Genomic DNA, 26,145 nt, shown 5'->3' with positions numbered 1-26,145 from the left:
AGACACACATTTGATATAATATTACATAGGGGGGACTTGTACCCAATTGGCGCTGCAAGCTTCTGTCATATATATATATATATATACGCACATGTATATATATATATATATATATATATATATATTTATATGTATATATACGCATATGTATGTGTATATATATATATATATATATATATATATACACATACATATGCGTATATATACATATATATATATATATATATATACACACACACACATACACACACATATATATATATTCAAATAGTGTGTTTGTATATATATATGTATACACATATATATACACATTTCTATGGAACATTATGGTTAGCAATTTAGTCACTGATTTTTGATTGACCTTTGCAGTAGCACTTTAGTCATACAGACCGTTTCTATTTATTTTATAAGTCAAACAATATATATTAATCATATGTATTGGAGGATAATGGTAATTTAATATTGCCATCCTTGCATCAGCACTTTATTGCACTAAATCACTTATATATTAAGCTTGTTAGTACATTATAAGTTATATAAGCACAGTAGGCGCTCTATGCCAGCTCACTTTATATATATATATATATATATATATATATACGTTTAATATATACACATGTGTATATATGTATATATACACTTGTGTTGTATATCAAATGAATACAGATACACAAGTGTTGTATATCAAATGAATCCGCATATATCCTGATACACAGATACACAAGTGTTGTATATCAAATGAATCCGCATATATCCTGTAGTGCTCCCTAGTGCTTAACATTGACTATGATGCATTTTCTGTCAAAAAGACGCTTGGCGGGTAACTCGTGAAAGGCATCTTGCACCACATGTAATATTCAGGCTTGATTATGAGGACACATCTGTATGTCAGAGTAGAATACCATCTCACTATCTGCCACCATCTGTCAGAGCCAAACCAATTCATTGTTTTAAACACAAGCACTCGCTAAATGCTGTCTATGGCTGCTACTGTAAGGCTACATAACTATTTTGGTGCTCAATCTATCAGGTACAGATTAGCTCAATATCCCAAAATAGTATTCTCACATCCACTTTTACTCCGAGGCTGCAACCACTCCCTATTAACCACTTAACTGACAATTTTTAGCCAGCAAAACTGGTTAGAAATTTTAATTTTTTTAAAAATTGTAATTCAGTTTAAAAATAATTTTTAAAAATATAATTACATTTTGTACTGAAAAATATCTGTAGGGGGTGTCTCGCACCACCACCCCAGGTCCTTAGACCCCCATTGTAAAATCCCATTTTCTCTCCTATCTGTTGCACCTTTTCCTCCTCCTGTGAACAGTTTATTTTTTTTATTAATTCATTCCCCAAACTCCCCCACGTTGTATAACATTTTTAACCCACCCCCTCCTCTCCCTTACTATACTAGGGAAGACTGACTACAGGTCTCCCCTGCCGAGACAGGCAGCCTGGCTATATCGGTGGTGGCAGCTGCTCTCTGCAGCCGCCAGGTACAAACAGAGGGGGCAGCACTAGCACTTCCTGGTGGCTGCTGCTCACCTCAGCCACCAGGTAGAAACAGTGGGGGAAGTACTGGTTCCCGGTGGCTGCTGCTCACCACAGCTGCTGGGTATTCATAATGTTGACAGAATTCCCATCCACACTGATCGGGATACAGAGAGAGGAGCCATGGGTGCAGTGGGGCTGGGAGGTCCCTCTAAGATTGGAGGCTGTGGAAAGATTATCTTCCCACAGCTGCCCAGTGGGTGTTTCTGACTGGTAGCATCAGACACAACCATGCCAGGGAAAGCCCAGCCTGGTGTGGTCGCATCTGATGTGACCATGCTAGACAAGTGGTTAAACAAGTCACGGATTGCCTAACTTATTCACAGATGCACACAGTCTATGTGCACACTATGCTTCCTGATAGTAAACAAGTGTTTCTTTTACTAGCAAGCAAAGGGTTAAAACCTTTTGAAGTCTGGATTAATTCTTAACCAGGCCTAGTGATGTTTATTTAGAGGCTTCTAGTATGTTGTCTTAACCACTTGCCTGGCACAGTCATATCAGATACGACCATACCAGACTGGGCTTTACCTGCTATGGTCATATCTGATATGACCAGTCAAAATGCCCACTGTGCGGCTGCTGGAAGCTGATCTTCCCATAGCTGCCTATATAAGAGGGACCTGCTGGTCCCTCTGCATCACTCGATACTCCCCCTGTGTGCCCCAATCACTGTGGCCAGCAGTGATTGGACAGCGGGCATGACCCCCCTCCCTGCGCAGCTGCCCTGCTGTGTCCCCGGCCTGGGCAGCCGGAGGGACCCTTTCCCCTTTGTCCCCTCCAGCATGGCTTTGACTTATAGAAGCAGCAGCGGCGGCTTGTTAGCCGCTGCTGCTCTGTTTCCGGGGAGACGGCGGCCCTCCCACCTCTTCCTACACCAGCGCTGGCTGCCGGTGACATAACTACAGAAGCAGCAGCTGCGGCTCCTATCAGCCAGAGCTGCCGCTCTGTTCTCGGGGAGCCGGCGGCTCTCCTACCCATTCCATCACCGGCGCTGGCTGCCAGCGACATCGGCAGAAGCAGCAGCTGCGGCTCCTCTCAGCTGCGGCTGCTGCTCTGTCTCCGTGGAGCCAGCAGCTAACTCGCCTCACCTGCCTGCAAGAAAATGACAGAAGCAGCAGGCGAATCGGCGGCGGCTACTACTCTGTCCCTGCACCGCGCATCCAGCAGCAGCCCACTCACTCCTCCCCAGGCCAGTTACCTGGTTTCCTGTCCTTGACCACTCCTGCTGGCTGCAACTCCGCCCCTGACCCGATCACTGCTGGACACAGTGATCGAGCTTTGTAAATACACTAAAAAAAAAGAATCACTATATATATATATATATATATATATATACATACACTATATGAATATATATATATATAAGTGTGTATGTGTGTATATATATATATATATATATATATATATTAGGGGTGTGCACCGGCCACTTTTCGTGTTTTGTGGTTTGGTTTTGGATCTGGATCTTTCTTCGTGTTTTGGATCTGGATTGGTTTTGCCAAAACCACCCTTCCGTGTTTTGGGTTCTGGGTTTTGTGTTTTGGATCTGTATTTTTTTGAAAAAAAGCATAAGAACAGCTAAAATCACAGAATTTGTAGGTTTTTCTGCTCCTATGCTATTATTAACCTCAATAACCTTAATTTCCACTCATTTCCAGTCTATTCTGAACACCTCACACCTCACAATAGTGTTTTTATGTCCAAAAGGTTGCACCGAGGTAGCTGGATGACTATGCTAAGCGACACAAGTGGGTGGCACAAACACGTGACCCATCTAGGCATGAAACTGCAGTGGCAGACAGGATGGCAGTTTGAAAAACTAGGCCCCAAACTGTACATAATGCAAAGAAAAAAAAGAGGTGCAAGATGGAATTGTCCTTGGGCCCTCCCACCCACCCTTATGTTGTATAAACAGGACATGCATACTTTAACAAACCAATCATTTCAGCACCAGGGTCTGCCACACAACTGTGGCTGAAATGATTGGTTCGTTTGGGCCCCCACAAAACAAGCTGGCAATTAATCTGTCCCTGCACAAACTGGCTCTACGGAGGCAAGATGTCGTCCTCATCCACCTCATCCACCGATTCCTCACCCTCTTCAGTGTGTACATCCTCATCCTCACAGAGTATTAATTCGTCCCCGCTGGAACCACAGGTCCCTCTGTACGTTCTGGAGGCTGGTCTCCCTGGAAGAGTTGATAATTCATTTTATGAACATCATCTTCTCCACATTTTGTGGAAGCAACCTCCTACGCCTTTCACTGAGAAGGTTCCCGGCTGCACTAAACACTTTTTCGGAGTACACACTGGAGGGGGGGCAACTCAGGTAAAATAGAGCCAGTTTGTACAAGGACCTCCAAATTGCTTCTTTTTCCTGCCAGTACAGGTACGGACTGTCTGACATGCCTACTTGGATGCTGTCACCGATGTAATCCTTTAACACACAGACGCACGCTTGTCGCTGCTGCTTTGAGGATGCAAGTGCGGCTACAGCCCACACAATTCACAAAGACAGAAAAAAAAAAAGAATATTTTTATTGTTTGTGGAGCGCACTTTGAGGGTTACACCACCCTTTAACAGACAGATGCACGCTTGTCACTGCTGCTTTGAGGATGCAAGTGCGGCTACAGCCCACACAATTCACAAAGACAGAAAAAAGAAGAATATTTTTATTGTTTGTGTAGCACACTTTGAGGGTGTCACCACCCTTTAACAGACAGACGCACGCTTGTCGCTGCTGCTTTAAGGATGCAGGTGCGGCTACAGCCCACACCTTTCACAAAGACAGAAAAAAGAAGAAGAATATTTTTATTGTTTGTGTAGCACACTTTGAGGGTGTCACCACCCTTTAACAGACAGACGCACGCTTGTCGCTGCTGCTTTGAGGACAGTATCATATGCAGTGACAGTAGACTTGTCAGAAATTGTTGGCACGTCCTTCAGTCCGGACCAGATGTCCAAACCAGCCCTTGACTTATGACACAGGCGCACGCTTGGCGCTGCTACTATGTTGATGCACGTGCGGCTACATCACACACAAGTCACAAACACATTCAAAAAATAGTTTTTTATTTTTTGGAGCACTTTGAGGGTTACACCACCCTTTAACAGACAGACGCACGCTTGTCGCTGCTGCTATAGGATGCAGGTGCGGCTACAGCCCACACAATTCACAAAGACAGAAAAAAGAAGAAGAATATTTTTATTGTTTGTGTAGCACACTTTGAGGGTGTCACCAGCCTCTAACAGACAGACGCACGCTTGTCGCTGCTGCTTTGAGGATGCAAGTGCGGCTACATCGCAAACAAGTCACAAACACATTAAAAAAATAGTTTTTTTATTTTTTGGAGCACTTTGAGACTTACACCACCCTTTAACAGACAGACACACGCTTGTCCCTGCTGCTTTGAGGATGCAAGTGCGGCTACAGCCCACACAATTCACAAAGACAGAAAAAAAAAGAACAATATTTTTATTGTTTGTGTAGCACACTTTGAGGGTGTCACCACCCTTTAACAGACAGACGCACGCTTGTCGCTGCTGCTTTGAGGACAGTATAATATGCAGTCACAGTAGACTTGTCAGAAATTGTTGGCAAGTCCTTCAGTCCAGACCAGATGTCCAAACCAGCCCTTGACTTATGACACAGGCGCACGCTTGGCGCTGCTACTATGTTGATGCACGTGCGGCTACATCGCATACAAGTCACAAACACATTAAAAAAATAGTTTTTTATTTTTTGGAGCACTTTGAGGGTTACACCACCCTTTAACAGACAAATGCACGCTTGTCGCTGCTGCTTTGAGGATGCAAGTGCGGCTACAGCCCATACAATTCACAAAGACAGAAAAAAAAGAACAATATTTTTATTGTTTGTGTAGCACACTTTGAGGGTGTCACCACCCTTTAACAGACAGACGCACGCTTGTCGCTGCTGATTTAAGGATGCAGGTGCGGCTTCAGCCCACACATTTCACAAAGACCGAAAAAAAATAACAATATTTTTATTGTTTGTGTAGCACACTTTGAGGGTGTCACCACCCTTTAACAGACAGATGCACGTTTGTCGCTGCTGCTTTGAGGATGCAAGTGTGGCTACAGCCCACACAATTCACAAAGACAGAAAAAAAAAGAACAATATTTTTATTGTTTGTGTAGCACACTTTGAGGGTGTCACCACCCTTTAACAGACAGACGCACGCTTGTCGCTGCTGCTTTAAGGATGCAGGTGCGGCTACAGCCCACACATTTCACAAAGACCGAAAAAAAAGAACAATATTTTTATTGTTTGTGAGGCACACTTTGAGGGTGTCACCACCCTTTAACAGACAGACGCACGCTTGTCGCTGCTGCTTTGAGGATGCAGGTGGAATCTAGACAGGATTTGGAACCGGGGACACACTCCCTCCATCAATTGTCTAAATCCCACTGCACTAATGGCGGATACCGGACGCACGTCTAACACCAACATAGCAGTCAAGGCCTCAGTTATACGTTTTTCTTCAGGATGACTGCTGTAGTACTTCATCCTCATTGCTAGGGACTGTTGGAGGGTCAATTGTTTAGTAAAAGTAGTGATGTTCCTACTTCCTCTCTGGGATGATGAACAACTCCCAGCAGCAGCATTAGCACTAGGAGGAAGTGGTTCTTGATCTTTCCCTATTTTATTTTTAACGGAGAAAGTTTGGTCCTCCATTTATGTTATATTGATATATACGTGCGGCTAAAGCGCACACAAACAAAGAAAATATTTTTTTATTTTTGCTGGAGAGTAGTGCACTTTGTGGGTTACACCACCCTTTAAGAAATGAGCCAGCCGGCTCTTTTCTTATGGGACACAGGCGCACGCTTGGCGCTGCTCCTTTGTTGATGCACGTGCAGCCACAGTGCACACAAGTCACAAACACAGAAAATATTTTTTTTTTTGGTTTGGACTGGAGTGTACTTTGGGGGTTACAGCACCCTTTAACGGTGAAGCCAGCCGGCCCTTTACTTTTGACACAGGCGCACGCTTGGCACTACTTTGTTGATGCACGTGCGGCTACTGCGCACACAATTCACAAACACAGAAAATATTTTTTTTTTGGTTTGGACTGGAGTGTACTTTGGGGGTTACAGCACCCTTTAATGGTCAAGCCAGCCGGCCCTTTACTTATGACACAGGCACACGCTTGGCACTACTTTGTTGATGCACGTGCGGCTACTGCGCACACAATTCACAAACACAGAAAATTTTTTTTTTTTTGGTTTGGACTGGAGTGTACTTTGGGGGTTACAGCACCCTTTAATGGTCAAGCCAGCCGGCCCTTTACTTATGACACAGGCACACGCTTGGCACTACTTTGTTGATGCACGTGCGGCTACTGCGCACACAATTCACAAACACAGAAAATTTTTTTTTTTTGGTTTGGACTGGAGTGTACTTTGGGGGTTACAGCACCCTTTAACGGTCAAGCCAGCCGGCCCTTTACTTATGACACAGGCGCACGCTTGCCACTACTTTGTTGATGCACGTGCGGCTACTGCGCACACAATTCACAAACACAGAAAATATATTATTTTTTTAGCACTTGGGGGGAGCACCCCTGATGGACAGAGCACCCCCTGGACAACACTACAGCACCCCTTTAGGACTGGGACACTGCACAGGACTTTGGAGTGGACACAGCCCCTATGGAGAACTGACTGCACAACACAGTCCAGCCAGCCCCTATGGACTTTGAAATAGTGGACACAGCCCCTATAAACAACAGCAGCACAGCACAACACAGGCAGCCCCTATGGACTTTGAAGTAGTGGACAACAGCAGCACAGCGCAGCACAGCAAAGCACAACACTACTCTGCACTACACTACACTACACAGCCCAGCCAGCCCTAACTCCCACCCTCCCTCTTCACTGTCCACAGCCGAGTGAGAAAATGGCGCTGACGCGGCTACCTTATATAGGATCCAAAACCCGCGAGACTCGGAAGGCGGGATGATGACGTTTTGCCTCGATTTCAGATCAGAGTCAGGCAGGAAAAGTCGAGCCTGACTCGGATCTGCCTCGGATCAGGGGGGCTCGGGGGGGTTCGGATTTCAGAAATCCGAACCCATTCAGCCCTAATATATATATATATATATATATATATATATATATATACACATACATATGCATATATATGCATATATATATAAATCTATTTATATATATATATATATATATATATATATATATGCGTGTGCGTATTTATGTATATATATTTATGTAGTTATAGTTATCATCCCAGAAGTCTTATTAAAGGTCTACCGTATTCTCAGTATTTGAGAATACACAGGATCTGTAGTAACCTCTCTGATGAACTTCAACAAATGGACCTCATGATGGATAATTTCCTGAGTAGAGAATTTTCTCTTAAGTCTTTGAATACTGCTCGCCAAAAGGCTCTATCCGCCCCCAAATGTCCAGATTTTTCACTAAACAAAGAGAAGAAACTAAAAGATAGTTTGGTTTGGGTCAATCATTTTAGTGCTGGTAGTAATATGGTTGTTAAAACTGCCAAAAAATTCTGGCCTCTCATTAAATCCGACACTAACTTACTATCTTTGAAAAACACTGCCCTTTTGCCTTGTTACAAACGAGGTAAAAATGTTCGCGACTGGCTGGTGCATAATGATATTACCGGTTTCGGTAAGATCACCAAAACACATTTCTTAACCAAAAAACCTGGTAATTACAAATGTCTTGGCTGCACGACCTGCAGCTTTATGGAAACAGGTGACAGTTTTGCACATCCACGTACAGGTCTTAGATATAAAATTAACCATGTACTTACCTGTACCAGCCAATTCGTTATATACTATATTCGGTGCCCTTGTGGGCTTTTATACATTGGTAAGACCACTCGCCAATTTCGTGAAAGAATGGCTCTTCACAGATCGGCCATTAGATTAGCTTTAAGTGGCAGTGAGAACGAACAACCGGTGGCATGCCACTTTAGAGAGCACAGACATGGTCTGTCTACTATACGTTACAAAATGATAGACCATGTTCCAGAGAATATTAGAGGTGGTGACAGGTCTACAATCCTGTTGCAGACAGAAACTAGGTGGATACACCGTTTAAACACAGTCCAACCTTATGGTCTGAATGAGATGTTACCTTTGGCTTGTTTCATTTGATTAGGCACTCTATCTCTGATACTCATGTCCTTTATGTCCTCTATTTTTTTGCATATATTGATTTTTTGTCCATACTGGCTGCTACCCTGCTCTATTGCTGATATCTCAGATGCTCGTTATATCATTTTTTCATATATATCGTTTATGTATTGGTGGTGGTGGCACGAACCTGATAATTGTGTTTTGTGCACTCCGTTGTCATAGTGAGCGTTATGTCATATGTCGCACCCGCTGGACTGTGTGCCACAGGTGACGTCACTGACAGCTTCCGACAGACGCGGTGTGTCTCACTCGTGATGTGGTATATAGGTAAGTGTTGTTTCATTTTTTAACTGCTTCCTGAAGAAAATCGTGTAAGATTGAAATGTTGAAGAAGTAAACTAGTGGTTTCTATACCCAACTTGTAACATTTTTTATTGAGGAGTGCCGCTGCCCATCTACCATATTATCTACATTTCCTGCAGAGGGCACCCACATTGTTGTAACTCTGAGGGACGAGTGCCGAGCCGTTGCTGCATTATATATATATATATATATATATATATACAGTCAGGTGCATAAATATTGGGACATTGAAAGAATTTTCATAGTTTGGCCTCTATTCACCACCACAATGGCTTTGAAATTAAACAAACAAGATGTGACTTAACTGCAGACTTTCAGATTTCGTTTGAGGGTAATTACATCCAAATCAGGTGAACGGTGTAGGAATTACAATGTTTTCTATATGTGCCTCACACTTTTTAAGGGGACAAAAGTAATGGGACAAACTAACAATCCTAAATCTAACTTTCACTTTTAAATACTTTGTTGCAAATCCTTTGCAGGCAATTACAGCTTGAAGGCTGGAACGCATAGACATCACCAGACGTTGGGTTTCATCCCTGGTGATACTCTGCCAGGCCTCTACTGCAAATGTCTTCAGTTCCTGCTTGTTCTTGGGGCATTTTCCCTTCAGTTTTGTCTTCATCAAGTGAAATGCATGCTCAATCGGATTCTGGTCAGGGGATTGACAAGGCCATTGCATAATATTCCACTTTTTAGCCTTAAAAAACTATTTGGATGCTTTTGCAGTGTGCTTCGGGTCATTGTCCATCTGCACTGTGAAGCACCGTCCAATGAGTTCTGAAGCATTTGACTGAATATGAGCATATAATATTGCCCGAAACACTTCAGAATTCATTCTGCTGCTTTTGTCAGCAGTCACATCATCAATAAATACAAGGGAACCAGTTCCATTGGCAGCCATACATGCACACCACCATGCTTCACTGACGAGGTGATATGTTTTGGATAATGAGCAGTTCCTTTCCTTCTCCATACTCTTCTCTTCCCATCACTCTGGTACAAGTTGATCTTTGTCTCATCTGTCCTTAGAATGTTGTTCCAGAACTGTAATGGCTTTTTTAGATGTTGTTTGCCAAACTCTAATCTGGTCTTCCTGTTTTTGTGGCTCACCAATGGTTTACATCATGTGGCGAACCCTCTATTTTCACTCTTGTGAAGTCTTCTCTTGATTGTTAACTTTGACACATAAACACCTACCTCCTGGAGAGCATTCTTGATTTGGCCAACTGTTGTGAAGGGGTTTTTCTTCACCAGGGAAATAATTCTTCTGTCATCCACCACAGTTGTTTTCCATGGTCTTCCGGGTCTTTTTTGTGTTGCCGAGCTCTCCGGTGCGTTCTTTCTTTTTTAGAATGTTCCAAACAGTTGATTTGGCCACACCTAATGTTTTTACTATCTCTCTGATGGGTTTGTTTTGATTTTTCAGCCTAATGATGGCTTGCTGCACTGATGGTGACAGCTCTTTGGATCTCTTATTGACAGTCGACAGCAACTGATTCTAAATGCAAATGTCACACCTAGAATCAACTCCAGACTTTTTACCTGCTTAATTGATAATGAAATAACGAGGGAATAGCACACACCAGTCCATGAAATAGCTTTTGAGTTGATAGTCCCATTAATTTTGTCCCCTTAAAAAGTGGGAGGCACATATAGAAACCGTTGTAATTCCTACACCGTTCACCTGATTTGGATGTAATTACCCTCAAATGAAATCTGAAAGTCTGCAGTTAATGCACATCTTGTTTGTTTCACTTCAAAGCCATTGTGGTGGTGAATAGAGGCCAAAATATGAAAATTCTGTCAATGTCCCAATATTTATGCACCTGACTGTATATATATATATATATATATATATATATAAATATATATATATATATATATATATACATATATATATACACGTGTAATATATACACATGTGTATATATGTTTATATACACGTGTCATATACACACATGTATATATACATATACTGTATGTGTGTATATATATATATATATATATATATATGCAGATATGTAAAGACAGTACTCTTGAGACTGGACAGCTTCAAATAATGTCCATGACAATAGTCATAATGTAAATCGACGTTTCAGGGACAACTCCCTTTTATCAAGACTTAAAAATACACAAACAGACAAAGAATAAATACCTGTAGAAGACACCAACGTGACTGTGAACTCACCACAGCACCCAGTCGGAGATCTGATGACGTCACTGGTGCGACCCTGCACCCACGTTACAGACGCGTCCAAGGGGCATGGCCAAACTACGTGAACCATCACCATGGTGAACATAAACACAAAATGCTGCGAAAGACCTGAAGGGAAAAACGGGGTATTAAAGCCTATGATAAATAACATAATCACAGCCGAGTGCAACCCTCGGTGTATGGTAAAGTAATAATCTGAAAAGCGAAAACTCATCAATATAAACAACTGGTAGTCTGAATATAAACTACATAACAGTGATGAGGCTATATGAAAGATGACATCATTAAACTGTAATCGAAAAAACGGAACAAATATAAGAAAAAAATTAAAGTACACAGTCTAGGAGCATAGACATTAAGCTAATAGATAACCTAGGTGCACTACATGAAAAAGCACAACAAGCACCGTATAGTAAAGATCTATAATAGATCCAGAAATAACAATACAGACAAACTACAAAAAACACGTAAATGAAATGGCCTCATTCAATCCGAAAGGTTGAATAGTTTGAAGAATATGTATCCATTTAGTCTCTCTCTGAAGGAGTATACGTCCACGATCACCTCCTCTAGCATTAGGGGGAATCCAATCAATCATCTTGTAGCGAATCGTGGACAAATTGTGCTGGTGTTCCCGAAAGTGACGGGCCACTGGTAGTTCTGTACCTTTACCATCCAAAGCTGCACGTATACTGGACCTGTGGAGCACCATCCGCTCCTTCATTTGTCTGGTAGTCTTGCCCACGTATAATAGACCACATGGGCATCTGATAAAATACACCACATACCTGCTGGAGCAGGTAAGTGGGTATTTTATATCATATTTTTTACCCGACCTAGGATGATGAAAATAACTGCCAGTTTCCAGATAGCTGCAAGTTATGCAACCTGTGCAGCGGTAATTTCCAGGTTTCTTGGTTAAAAAATGTATTGGTCTCGCTATTGTATGAAGAGATATGTCATTCTGGACCACAACATCTTTGATGTTCCTACCCCGACGATATGATGGTAAAATATTAGTGTTACATAAGGCTGGTAAAGACCTGTCATTAGATATGATAGGCCATATAGATTTAGCTTTTTTCATCAAAATGTGGCTAACAGAGGAAAACTCTTGAGTCCACACTATTTTGTTAGATTGATGTACTTTCTCAGTTGATGCTAATGCTTCAGATCTAGTCATCGCTAATACTTTGTTTTTGGCCTTATGTAATGTTTTATAATGATATCCCCGCTTGAGGAATTTGAGAATCATCTCATCTATTTGTCGGAGGGCATCACTTGACTCACTGCAAATACGCCAAAAGCGTAGTACTTGCGAATAAGGGAGACCGTTCTTAAGGGCCGGAGGATGGTAACTGCCACATTGAAGAATAGAATTTCTGTCTTTAGGTTTGTAAAAAATGGTGGTACAAATCTGTAGCGAATCAGTGACAGACACCAAAACGTCCAAGAAATGTACTGAATCAAAACTGCTGGTATACGTAAATTTGATGGGTGAATCAGTAACATTAATGGCATCCATCATATTAGCAAAGTCACTTTGTGTCCCTGTCCAACAGAGAAAGATGTCATCTATATACCTGCAGTACCCTGTGATGTATCTGGAGATATTGGTATCCATCAAAAATAGTTGTCTTTCAATTTCAAACATGAAAATGTTTGCGTAACTGGGAGCTACACAAGATCCCATGGCACAACCTGATCGTTGTAGAAAAAAATTGCCATCAAATAGAAAATAGTTACGCGACAGAGTTAATTCCTGGAGTCGTATAAAGAATTCTATATTCGGGCCCGCATAATCACTGTTATCTGTAATAAATCTCTTAACCGCTGCAATTCCCAAATGATGCGGTATACTAGTATACAAACTAGTCACATCAATGGTACATAATAATTGCCGAGATGGTAAAGGTGTCATTTCATTTAACTTGTGTAAGAAAGTAGTAGTGTCCTTTAAGAAAGTCGACTGTTTTTGTACTAAAGGCTGTAGGAAGAAATCCAAGTATTGTGAGATCACATAGAATAACGAGTCTTGTGCCGCAATAATGGGTCTACCGGGTGGTCTTATTGCGTTTTTATGCAATTTAGGAATTGTATAAAGGACCGGAATCTTAGGCCATTCTTGTGTAAGGGCAACTCTCGTTTAGTGGGTGATAATGGATCCCTGTACAGCCGATTCAAGAATTTTATCTAATTCTGTTTTAAAAGTTGCTGTAGGATCCTGAGAAAGTTTCTCATAAACACTGGAATCGGCCAGTTGTTGATAAATCTCATGCTTGTAATGTGTCAAGTCTTGGATCACGATCCCACCACCCTTATCCGCCGGGCGGATGACTATGCCTTTATATTGACCCAGATTTTTAAGGGCTACTCTCTCCTTACGGGATAAATTAGAGTGAACTGCAGAATGAGACGCACTGTGTTCATTGATGGTCGTGTCCATAAACTCTGAAAAAGCTTTAATATTGACATTGGACGAGAATGGTGTAAAGGTAGATTTTTTATAGATGGGCAAAGATTCCATCTGTGCAGATGTGGATCCAAAATGTTCCAACAATTTGACTCTCCTTTCAAATTTAAAGAGATCTACTTTACTTTGGAAGACATTAGGTGGCTGCGTTGGAACAAATGATAGGCCTTTATTGAGGACCTGTCTCTCATCTGTAGAGAGAATGCGTGCTGACAGATTGAAAACTATGTCCTCTTGCTGAATATTTTTCTTGGCCTGCCGCGACCACTGCCCCCCGCGTCTGGTGCAGGTTCCTGTGTAAGGTCCAACGTGGCCCTCATTGCCACCCCTAAAGGGGGTCTTTGTTGACTGCTGGATGGTACTAAATTTACACATTCTGATTCACTGGTGGATGCAGCCCCACTAGAGTTGTCAGTCTCAAAAAATGGTTTTCTCTTACGCCTAAGTCTGAATTTGTTGTCTCTAACTGGACCTCTACTGTAGGCCCAGCTATATACTTTATTTTCTGCGTAATCTCGATTAACAGTCTCAAGTTTAGCCTTTTTGAAGGCAATCAGATCAGCCCAATATTTATTTATTTGGTTAGTTAATTTGTTCATGAAATCGTATGAGGAATCTGATGAAATTTTTGAAGCATGTATAGATTCAAAAGTAGCTATTTTCTCTTACACCAAATTAAGCTCTCTTCTGGATTCCTCTATCACGAGTAAAATTAAATCCAATGAGCATTTATTTAACACTGCTGCCCATCTGCGACAGAAATCCGTGTTATGTCTCCCTATAGTAGGAATGTTTCTGATACGAAATCCACGGGGTATTTTTTTATCTCTAAAATAGTCTGAAAGAGATACCCCATGTAAGAAAAAATCAACTTCCCGTTTTTTCAATTTGATAAGTTGTGACAAAAGTTGCTCGATGGTATCTTCACCTGAAGTACTTGTCAGATTATCAGTGAACAAAATGTTATCTGCTTCAGAATCAATAAAGCTTAATATGTCCCCCGCTGGAAGACAGATATTACTGAATCCAGGCACATCTTGTGTATTGGTCATTGCAGAAATAAAACCAACTACACCTTATAGTCACAAATAGATGACAACACAGTCTGATAAATAGAATAAAGTCAACAAGGGTGCCTTGAAAACTGATGCAAATACCCAGTCAATGTATATCAACATCAAAATAATATAGATCCAAAATACCGGCACTCCTAAATAAACTGCAACTACTCCGGTGCCTTTCCAAAGAATTCAACATGCAGATATGTAAAGACGGCACTCTTGAGACTGGACAGCTTCAAATAATGACCATGACAATAGTCGTAATGTAAATCGACGTTTCAGGGACAACTCCCTTTTAGCTTTACTGATTCTGAAGCGGATAACATTTTGTTCACTGATAATCTGACAAGTACTTCAGGTGAAGATACCATCGAGCAACTTTTGTCACAACTTATCAAATTGAAAAAACGGGAAGTTGATTTTTTCTTACATGGGGTATCTCTTTCTGACTATTTTAGAGATAAAAAAATACCCCGTGGATTTCGTATCAGAAACATTCCTACTATAGGGAGACATAACATGGATTTCTGTCGCAGATGGGCAGCAGTGTTAAATAAATGCTCATTGGATTTAATTTTACTCGTGATAGAGGAATCCAGAAGAGAGCTTAATTTGGTGAAAGAGAAAATAGCTACTTTTGAATCTACACATGCTTCAAAAATTTCATCAGATTCCTCATACGATTTCATGAACAAATTAACTAACCAAATAAATAAATATCGGGCTGATCTGATTGCCTTCAAAAAGGTTAAACTTGAGACTGTTAATCGAGATTACTCAGAAAATAAAGTATATAGCTGGGCCTACAGTAGAGGTCCAGTTAGAGACAACAAATTCAGACTTAGGCGTAAGAGAAAACCATTTTTTGAGACTGACAACTCTAGTGGGGCTGCATCCACCAGTGAATCAGAATGTGTAAATTTAGTACCATCCAGCAGTCAACAAAGACCCCCTTTAGGGGTGGCAATGAGGGCCACGTTGGACCTTACACAGGAACCTGCACCAGGCGCGGGGGGCAGTGGTCGCGGCAGGCCAAGAAAAATATTCAGCAAGAGGACATAGTTTTCAATCTGTCAGCACGCATTCTCTCTACAGATGAGAGACAGGTCCTCAATAAAGGCCTATCATTTGTTCCAACGCAGCCACCTAATGTCTTCCAAAGTAAAGTAGATCTCTTTAAATTTGAAAGGAGAGTCAAATTATTGGAACATTTTGGATCCACATCTGCACAGATGGAATCTTTGCCCATCTATAAAAAATCTACCTTTACACCATTCTCGTCCAATGTCAATATTAAAGCTTTTTCAGAGTTTATGGACACGACCATCAATGAACACAGTGCGTCTCATTCTGCAGTTCACTCTAATTTATCACGTAAGGAGAGAGTAGCCCTTAAAAATCTGGGTCAATATAAAGACATAGTCATCCGCCCGGCGGATAAGGGTGGTGGGATAGTGATCCAAGACTTGACACATTACAAGCATGAGATTTATCAACAACTGGCCGATTCCAGTGTTTATGAGAAACTTTCTCAGGATCCTACAGCAACATTTAAACAGAATTAGATAAAATTCTTGAATCGGCTGTACAGGGATCCATTATCACCCACAAAACCAGAGTTGCCCTTACACAAGAATGGCCTAAGATTCCGGTCCTTTATACAATTCCTAAATTGCATAAAACGCAATAAGACCACCCAGTAGACCCATTATTGCGGCACGAGACTCGTTATTCTATGTGATCTCACAATACTTGGATTTCTTCCTACAGCCTTTAGTACAAAAACAGTCAACTTTCTTAAAGGACACTACTACTTTCTTACACAAGTTAAATGAAATGACACCTTTACCATCTCAGCAATTATTATGTACCATTGATGTGACTAGTTTGTATACTAGTATACCGCATCATTTGGGAATTGCAGCGGTTAAGAGATTTATTACAGATAACTCTGATTATGCGGGCCTGAATATAGAATTCTTTATACGACTCCTGGAATTAACTCTGTCGCGTAACTATTTTCTATTTGATGGCAATTTTTTTCTACAACGATCATGTTGTGCCATGGGATCTTGTGTAGCTCCCAGTTACGCAAACATTTTCATGTTTGAAATTGAAAGACAACTATTTTTGATGGATACCAATATCTCCAGATACATCACAGGGTACTGCAGGTATATAGATGACATCTTTCTCTGTTGGACAGGGACACAAAGTGACTTTGCTAATATGATGGATGCCATTAATGTTACTGATTCACCCATCAAATTTACGTATACCAGCAGTTTTGATTCAGTACATTTCTTGGACGTTTTGGTGTCTGTCACTGATTCGCTACAGATTTGTACCACCATTTTTTACAAACCTATGGACAGAAATACTATTCTTCAATGTGGCAGTTACCATCCTCCGGCCCTTAAGAACGGTCTCCCTTATTCGCAATTACTATGCATTTGGCGGATTTGCAGTGAGTCAAGTGATGCCCTCCGACAAATAGATGAGATGATTCTCAAATTCCTCAAGCGGGGATATCATTATAAAACGTTACATAAGGCCAAAAACAAAGTATTAGCGATGACTAGATCTGAAGCATTAGCATCAACTGAGAAAGTACATCAATCTCACAAAATAGTGTGGACTCAAGAGTTTTCCTCTGTTAGCCACATTTTGATGAAAAAAGCTAAATCTATATGGCCTATCATATCTAATGACAGGTCTTTACCAGCCTTATGTAACACTAATATTTTACCATCATATCGTCGGGGTAGGAACATCAAAGATGTTGTGGTCCAGAATGACATATCTCTTCATACAATAGCGAGACCAATACATTTTTTAACCAAGAAACCTGGAAATTACCGCTGCACAGGTGGCATAACTTGTAGCTATCTGGAAACTGGCAGTTATTTTCATCATCCTAGGTCGGGTAAAAAATATGATATAAAATACCCACTTACCTGCTCCAGCAGGTATGTGGTGTATTTTATCAGATGCCCATGTGGTCTATTATACGTGGGCAAGACTACCAGACAAATGAAGGAGCGTATGGCGCTCCACAGGTCCAGTATACGTGCAGCTTTGGATGGTAAAGGAACAGAACTTCCAGTGGCCCGTCACTTTTGGGAACACCAGCACAATGTGTCCACGATTCGCTACAAGATGATCAATTGGATTCCCCCTAATGCTAGAGGAGGTGATCGAGGACGTATACTCCTTCAGAGAGAGACTAAATGGATACATATTCTTCAAACTATTCAACCACTCGGATTGAATGAGGCCATTTCATTTACGTGTTTTTTGTAGTTTGTCTGTATTGTTATTTCTGGATCTATTATAGATCTTTACTATACGGTGCATGTTGTGCTTTTTCATGTAGTGCACCTAGGTTATCTATTAGCTTAATGTCTATGCTCCTAGACTGTGTACTTTAATTTTTTTCTTATATTTGTTCCGTTTTTTCGATTACAGTTTAATGATGTCATCTTTCATATAGCCTCATCACTGTTATGTAGTTTATATTCAGACTACCAGTTGTTTATATTGATGAGTTTTCGCTTTTCAGATTATTACTTTACCATACACCGAGGGTTGCACTCGGCTGTGATTATGTTATTTATCATAGGCTTTAATACCCCGTTTTTCCCTTCAGGTCTTTCACAGCATTTTGTGTTTATGTTCACCATGGTGATGGTTCACGTAGTTTGGCCATGCCCCTTGGACGCGTCTGTAACGTGGGTGCGGGGTCGCACCAGTGACGTCATCAGATCTCCGACTGGGTGCTGTGGTGAGTTCACAGTCACGTTGGTGTCTTCTACAGGTATTTATTCTTTGTCTGTTTGCGTATTTTTAAGTCTTGATAAAAGGGAGTTGTCCCTGAAACGTCGATTTACATTACGACTATTATCATGGTCATTATTTGAAGCTGTCCAGTCTCAAGAGTGCCATCTTTACATATCTGCATGTTGAATTCTTTGGAAAGGCACCGGAGTAGTTGCATTTTATTTAGGAGTGCTGGTATTTTGGATCTATATATATATATATATATATATATATATATGATTGTGTGAGGAGCCCCCCAACCGCTGTCAAGGAAACTTCGGCAGATGGGCTCAAACAATCAATTGTTTCTATCGATGGTTGAACCCATCGGCCATCGATTGAACAGCTGTCAATGGCCATCACTTCAGTATACAATAAAAATGTTTATTTTTATGGTACATGGTGTTTAAAAAAATTGCTTTGGAATAGTTTTAAAAAGATGTTCTTGACCTAATTCAATAACAAAAAATAATGACAATTTTGGAGCGGTTTTTGGAAAAAAAATTGTCAGTTAAGTGGTTAAAGCAGTAGGTCCACTTAGAGCAGGCAAAGGCAAGTGTATTATATTTTTAGGTTTACTATATAGAAAAATTATACAGATGACAAGTACAGAGCTGATAAAATAATACTTGCAAAATGAATTAAAAATAAAAGGGTGATACAATTTAGAATATACATTTATATTTAGAACTATAGCTGTAGCAGGGTTAGGCAGACTTTCTGATTTGAAATCTTAAACCAACAATCAATAATGAAGAGCTGTCTGTTTAACAACAGACAGATCACTAAAGGTCTAGTCTTGGCTGGATGATTATAGCTGGAGGGGTGGGGAGAGAAAATATGTAACATTTGGAGGTAATTGAGGTCCCAATAGGTCACCATATAAATCACTCAGTACAGAAAGTATGGATGATTAGAAGATCCCCCCCACACTTCTTATTCATCCAGATCTGCCATACATCTGGAATATTGTACACATACTCATTTTTATTTCTCACACGCTTGTGGACAGTATGGGCAAAAAAACAACTTCTGTCCTCATTGATGTCACTTTATTGTCCTAAGCCAGACCGCCACTTTACCCTCCATAACTGCTCCCCACCTGGCTATTACCGCTGCTGACCACGGGCCTAGACACCAATATCTGCAGTGAAGACTGCTTTCTTGCTGCAGATGGTGGTGTCCCAACATGGGGTCAGCAGTGTAAATAGCCGGGTGTTGTTGGGAGCAGTTTCCGGAGCCAGCCACATCCATCTTAACTCGCTAATGGACAAATGCGGCTGCAGGTCAGCAGCGGTAATAGCCAGGGGAGGGCCCTGAATTGTGGGGAGAGCAGTTGCCAGACCCAGCTGTGCGCTTACCTGCCTATGTACGCGCACTGTCTCATCTCCTTCCTGGACCATCACTAGAGAGATAATGACGTCATTGTCATTATCTCGGGAGGTTTCTAGCAGGCGGCTGAGGATGGCTATGGATGGCTTTCCTCTCACTGCTGGACACCTTCTTCTGGCCGGGCCCACCTCCCATGCATTTAAACCCCACCAGTGGCTGGCATAACTAAGGTACAGGGATCTCACACCAGATTAAATAAACTTTAAATTTAAAAAAATTAAGATTGCTCGCTCTCGGGCCCCACAGGCCATGGGCCCCATAGCAACTGCACCCTCTGTAAATATGCCAGTGGGCACAAGACATGAGTTATTGATCCCATAGCTGTGTTGCATCAGTTTGCACAGGCAGCAGAGAAAACCCAAAGTTAAACCAAAATATAAGGTCATAAGCATGCTTTTTTATCTGGTGCTTGTCACTGCACATGTCAGAGATAAATGTAGTGTTATACTGTGAAGATCTAGAAGACCTAGACCAATCAGCTCCTAACTGCCATGTCACAAGCTGTGTTTGAAAAATGGCATTTGGGAGCTCATTGGCTGATACCTCATCTCCTTTCACTTTGTCTCCTAACACTGCTAAGTAAATAGACCCCCTGGAGTGTTAGAGTTTAAACTCATTGTGTACCTTGGGACTTCTGGATCAGTTCATGCAGACAAGAGGCATATAAAGATATAACAATATCTTTATTAGATATTTACTTAAGACAAGTTATCTCAATAGAAAAAAGGATACATACTTTTGAAATTGAAACCAGACTAATGCTGGGTACACACTATAGTCATATATCTGCAGATGGAGTGATCTGCAGATATTTCTGCAGATGATGGTCATTCATACACACTGAATGGCCATCATCTGCTTCTGATTCTGTGTTCCAGCGGCCAGGGAACGTGTTGGGGGTGTGTCCTTCCCCACGGCTGCCGCTGTGTGTGTACGGGCGGTCTACTGTATATATGCATAAATAATTAAAATCAAACATTAGTATCATACAGGTTACATGCTTGTAAATTTCATGTTTGTCATGTAATGTGCAAATCCTGATAAAATGAAAATTATATAAAGTCCCAGCTCCTATATTTAGCTCTCAGTTAATGAGAATTGAACTAAAAGAATGTACATATATATTCCAATATTAGAAAAAAACATTGATAAGGTCCAGTGTTATCAGGTAAATAATTATCAAAAGTGGAGATGTTTATCTGTGCAGTCCTTCACAAGTAAAACTTGCTTTTAGTATAGGGCTGGTCCAGTTGTCCACAGGTAGGAAACAATCAGCAAAATTTTGGTAAAATGTATAGAAAGGTGTCCAGGAAGCAAAGTACTCAAAGGCTTCAGGTGTTTTGCTGAGCAATTGTCGTGTAGCTTCCTGAGAAGAATATGGTGGGTCTGGTACAATAGTCCACTTAGATACCCTAATATTGATAATGTATTAGTTACAGCTGCAGGATTGAGGATTTATCAAATAAGCCATCCAATACAAAAAATCTATAAAAGAAACCTTATAGAGACAATCTTATCTATCAATGAATGTAAATAGAATCCTACTGTCTATATACAGGAATGTGCTCCTGTGCTGTTTCTTATCTCCTTGTAGTGACCAGCCAGGCACCTTACCAAGATGGCCACCAGGGGTATTTACTGTGCAAGCTCATGCACACCAACTTTACTGTAGTGAGTACAAGTGATGTGCAGTGAGGTAAATAGCTGGGGAGGCACTGGCTAGTATCAGAACTAGATTTACAGATACATATATTAACCCAAGGGTTCATGTGGACATTATACAAAGGTGCAGCAGTATATAGTGATGGAAATTTGGCAAGTTTTGATCAGGGATGTGCAGAAAATGTAGACAGGAGAGGCAGTGCCTCACCTGCAATACACTTTTTACTCCAGAGTTTTGACAATAAAATGATTAGAATAATCATTTAAAAGATATTTATAAAATTTTCTTTAAAATGTTTTTATTTTTATATTCAAAACTCTGGAGTATACCTAAGTATGACAGGAAAGGCTCTGCCTCACCGCACATCACTGGTGAGTACTACTGTACAGTGCCGCACTTACATATTACTGCTGATGTCACCAACACTGCATAGGCACTACACTACTGTGCATGTTACTGCTGTTACCACTGTTATAGCTGTTCCTCAAAACACCTGGTTAGGAAACACTGTGTGGCCTAAATTCCATTTCACAATTCCACTGGTGCCTATTGTTAACCTCCTAGGTTTTATACCAATAGGACATGATATTAACCCCATCTGACCACTATGGGGGCACTCTATGAAGAGCACTACTGGGGGAACTGTATAAAGGGCACTACTAGGGGCACTGTATAAGGGGGACACTGTATATGGGGCACTCCTGGGGACCACTGCATAGGGTGGCACTGTATATGTGGCACTACTGGGAGCACTGCATAAGGGGCACTATTGTGGGCATTGCATAAGGGGCTCTACTGGGGGCAATGTATAAGAGGCACTACTGGGGGCATTGTATAAGGGGGCACTACTGGTGACACTGCATAGGGGGATCACTACTAGGGGCACTGTATAAGGGCTACTACTGGGGGGATGGGGGTCTTTAATAAATCATGCTGGCTGTATTTATTTGCCTTCTGCATTATGTTTTTTTAGTGCTAGAGGTGTGTGTCTGTCTTTGTGTGTCTGTCACTTGTACTTTGTCATAGGCTGAGTGGTATATTTTACTGTAGTGGTCCAAAATCCTGTTTAAGCTGTTTCTATCTATCTATATTTATTTGTGGCTAGATGTTTTTTCATTGGCTCGGTAATAAAGGATTTGGATACGCCCCTTTCAAAATCCTGCATTTGCCACTGCGGGTATGCTGGGAGGTGTGCAGTCTTTAGGAAATAATGCACAGTCATGTGGTGTAGTGTGTCCAATCAAGTTGGTGTGATTTTTGTCATTTTAATATATATATATATATATATATATATATATATATATGTCAAATGGCTGGCACTCCACATAAATGCAAAATAAATTACTTCTGTTGGTGCCTTCCTTGAAGTTCAATAGAACACCCACTTACATATGTAGAAAGGGAAAGGTGGCACTCAGAGGTCTGATGAAATGAAAGAATCAAACTTGACAACTGTGTCTGCATTGATCAACGTTTCAGTCTCACATGACTTTTATCCAGAACACAATGAAAAAAACAAATACACATACCTTTATAGTGCGATGTCCAAGGTTGATTTGTGCAGTGTAATGCTTCATGCTGCCAGGAGCCAGAGTCTGACATCATCACTGTGCGTCAGACACTCAGGCATCACACAGGATAAAGCAGTCTGATGCCCCCGGTGGATAGGAGGAAAATGACCACTGTACATCATGGGTATGTGTGAATTGAAAAACGTACAGGAGGAGAGCACAATAATTAATTAATCCAGTAGAGAAACTTCTCAACAGAGGCTTAAGTTTTGTACCCACCTGTAAATTCAATAATTTTGAATGGAAGAAGGATTTGTGGCGTTTTACTAGAAACATCAAATTAAACTAATTTTTTTCCACGCAAGACAACACTTTAACATATGTACAAGGTCCAACCAAACAATGTTCTACTTTTGACCCTCAGTCACATAACCCATCTATTAAAACTTTCTCCAGATTATTGGACTATCAAGTACTTCAGACATCTAAAAAACAAAGTTCTAACATCTGTTACAATTTATCTAGAGACGAACAGCTGGCACTGAGATCTCTCAGCAGGGATACTTCTATCGTCATCCACCCTGCGCACAAAGGGGGTGCCCTTGTAATACAAAATATGGTAGATTACAAAAATGAATTATACAGACAACTATTAGATCCTGAGGTTTATCTCAAATTGGACAAAGATCGATCAATACTGTATAAAGCTGAATTAGACAACATACTCTTAGAAGCTGTTTCTAGGAATTGGATTTCCGACTCCACTAGAAAGAATTTACTTGTGGATAAACCTGTGGTACCTTTGATTTATTCACTTCCAAAAGTACATAAATCTTTACAATCACCACCTGGATGACCCATAATTTCAGCGAGAGGCTCACTATACAGCCCCATTTCTAAATTTTTAGATTATTACGTCCAGCCTATGATCATGCAACAACATACGTTTCAAAAGGATACTAACACCCTTCTACAAAAATTGCACAATATGCGGAACCTACCAACTAACTTAGTCCTATATACCATTGACGTTGTATCACTATACACCAGCATCCCTCATCAACAGGGGTTGCAGAGTGTCAAATATTTTCTTGAAAATAACAGTGATTATACCGGTCCTCACATTCCATTTTTCTTGAACCTCTTAGAAAAAACATTGACCAGGAAGTTTTTCTTCATTTATGTGGATGTGCAATGGGGTCACATGTGGCCCCCTCCTTTGCTAACATCTACATGTTTAATGTGGAGAACTATTTATTTTTTGACAAGTCTTTTTTTGAACATGTTAAATTTTTCATTAGGTACATAGATGACATATTTGTCTTCTGGTCAGGATCACAGGAGGAATTTGTGTCAGGCATGACACTGATCAATTCTATGCACAAATTTATTAAATTCACTTTTGAATGCAGTTCTATCTCTGTGCATTTTCTGGATGTATTAATTGAGTGTAAAGGAGACAGATTTGAAACCAGAGTCTACCATAAACCTACTGATTGCAACACTCAGTTACATGCCCCGAGCAACCATCCGGTCTCTCTGAAGAAGGGATTACCATTTTTGTAGTTTCTACGCATCAGAAGAATCACCACAGATAAGAATGTAGCTGAATTTGAAATTGATCAGCTGATACAAAAAATTATCAATATGGGAATCCACTGCAAAAGAATTGGAAGGTTCAAAAACTAAAGTGATGAATACAACTCAAGAACAGATCTGTACTCAGAAAAATAAAACAAATGATAATAAAAAAATTATGTTTTTTTCTAATACTCATAACACTATGAGTCGCCACATCAATACCACTACTAAAGATCTATGGCCGATTATTAACACGGATACCAACATCAAATCTTTGAATGATTCATCTGTCATGATGTGCAATAGGAGGGCAAAGAACCTTAAAGACTGGTTGGTGCACAATGACGTTTCTCAATCACTTCCTTCCCAGGATACCCACTTTTTAACTAAAAAACCAGGCTGTTATAAATGTACAGGATGTACTACCTGCAGTTATATGGATCCCGGGAATTACATCACACATCCTCATTCTGGCAAATGGTTCCCCATCAGACATATTTTGACTTGCACGAGTAAATACGTGGTATATATGATCAAATGTCCATGTAGTCTGGTGTATATCGGGAAAACAACCATGCCATTCAAAGAAAGAATGGCTCAACATCGTACAGCCATATGACAAGCTTTGTCGGGAAAAGAAGTGGACCAGCTGGTCGCTCGTCATTTCAAGCAGAACAGACATTCTTTAGCAACCTTATCCTATAAAATCATTGACTTTGTGCCTATGGACAAGAGAGGAGGAGACCGTGAGAAGCGGTTGTTACAATTAGAAACTCAGTGGATTCATAGATTGAATACGGTTACTCCTTTTGGACTAAACTGGACTCTATCTTTTTCTTGTTTTTTGTGAGCTCCATATTATCTCCTAGATTTGTGCCTTCATGTGACCATTCAGTACTATTTCGTAATGTGCACATATGTATGCAATTATATATTTTTTTACCAGTTAGATTATTCCTGGACACGTACAGGGACGGATACAAAAACATAATATCCTCTTGTCTATCACTGTGTAGCCCTGGGGGAGATGTTGTATTTTGTTACAACCATACCACACTGGTCTTGCCCAATCTCAGCTGAACTTGGAAGCCAAGCATTGTTGGGCCTGACTAGTACTGGGAGACCTTCAGGGAAGATCCGGTGTTGTAAGTACTACTTAGAAGTCTCCTATATACCCAGGTAGCACACAGGAGAGTGATATGATATTTCACAGATGTTCCCTTTGAATTCTGGCTTATCTCCTGGTTAGGCCATTTCCTTGTTTGGACATTTGTGCACATCAGGAGTTATAAGAATATTTAACTTTTTTAATTTTTTGGAGCTTTTTAATAACGTATTTTGTGTACAATATTTTTTTGTAAC

Source organism: Taudactylus pleione, unplaced genomic scaffold, assembly GCF_031769625.1.
Source record: "Taudactylus pleione unplaced genomic scaffold, aTauple2 ptg001314l, whole genome shotgun sequence".
NCBI classification, from domain to species: domain Eukaryota; kingdom Metazoa; phylum Chordata; class Amphibia; order Anura; family Myobatrachidae; genus Taudactylus; species Taudactylus pleione.
This window is presented reverse-complemented; position numbering follows the sequence as displayed.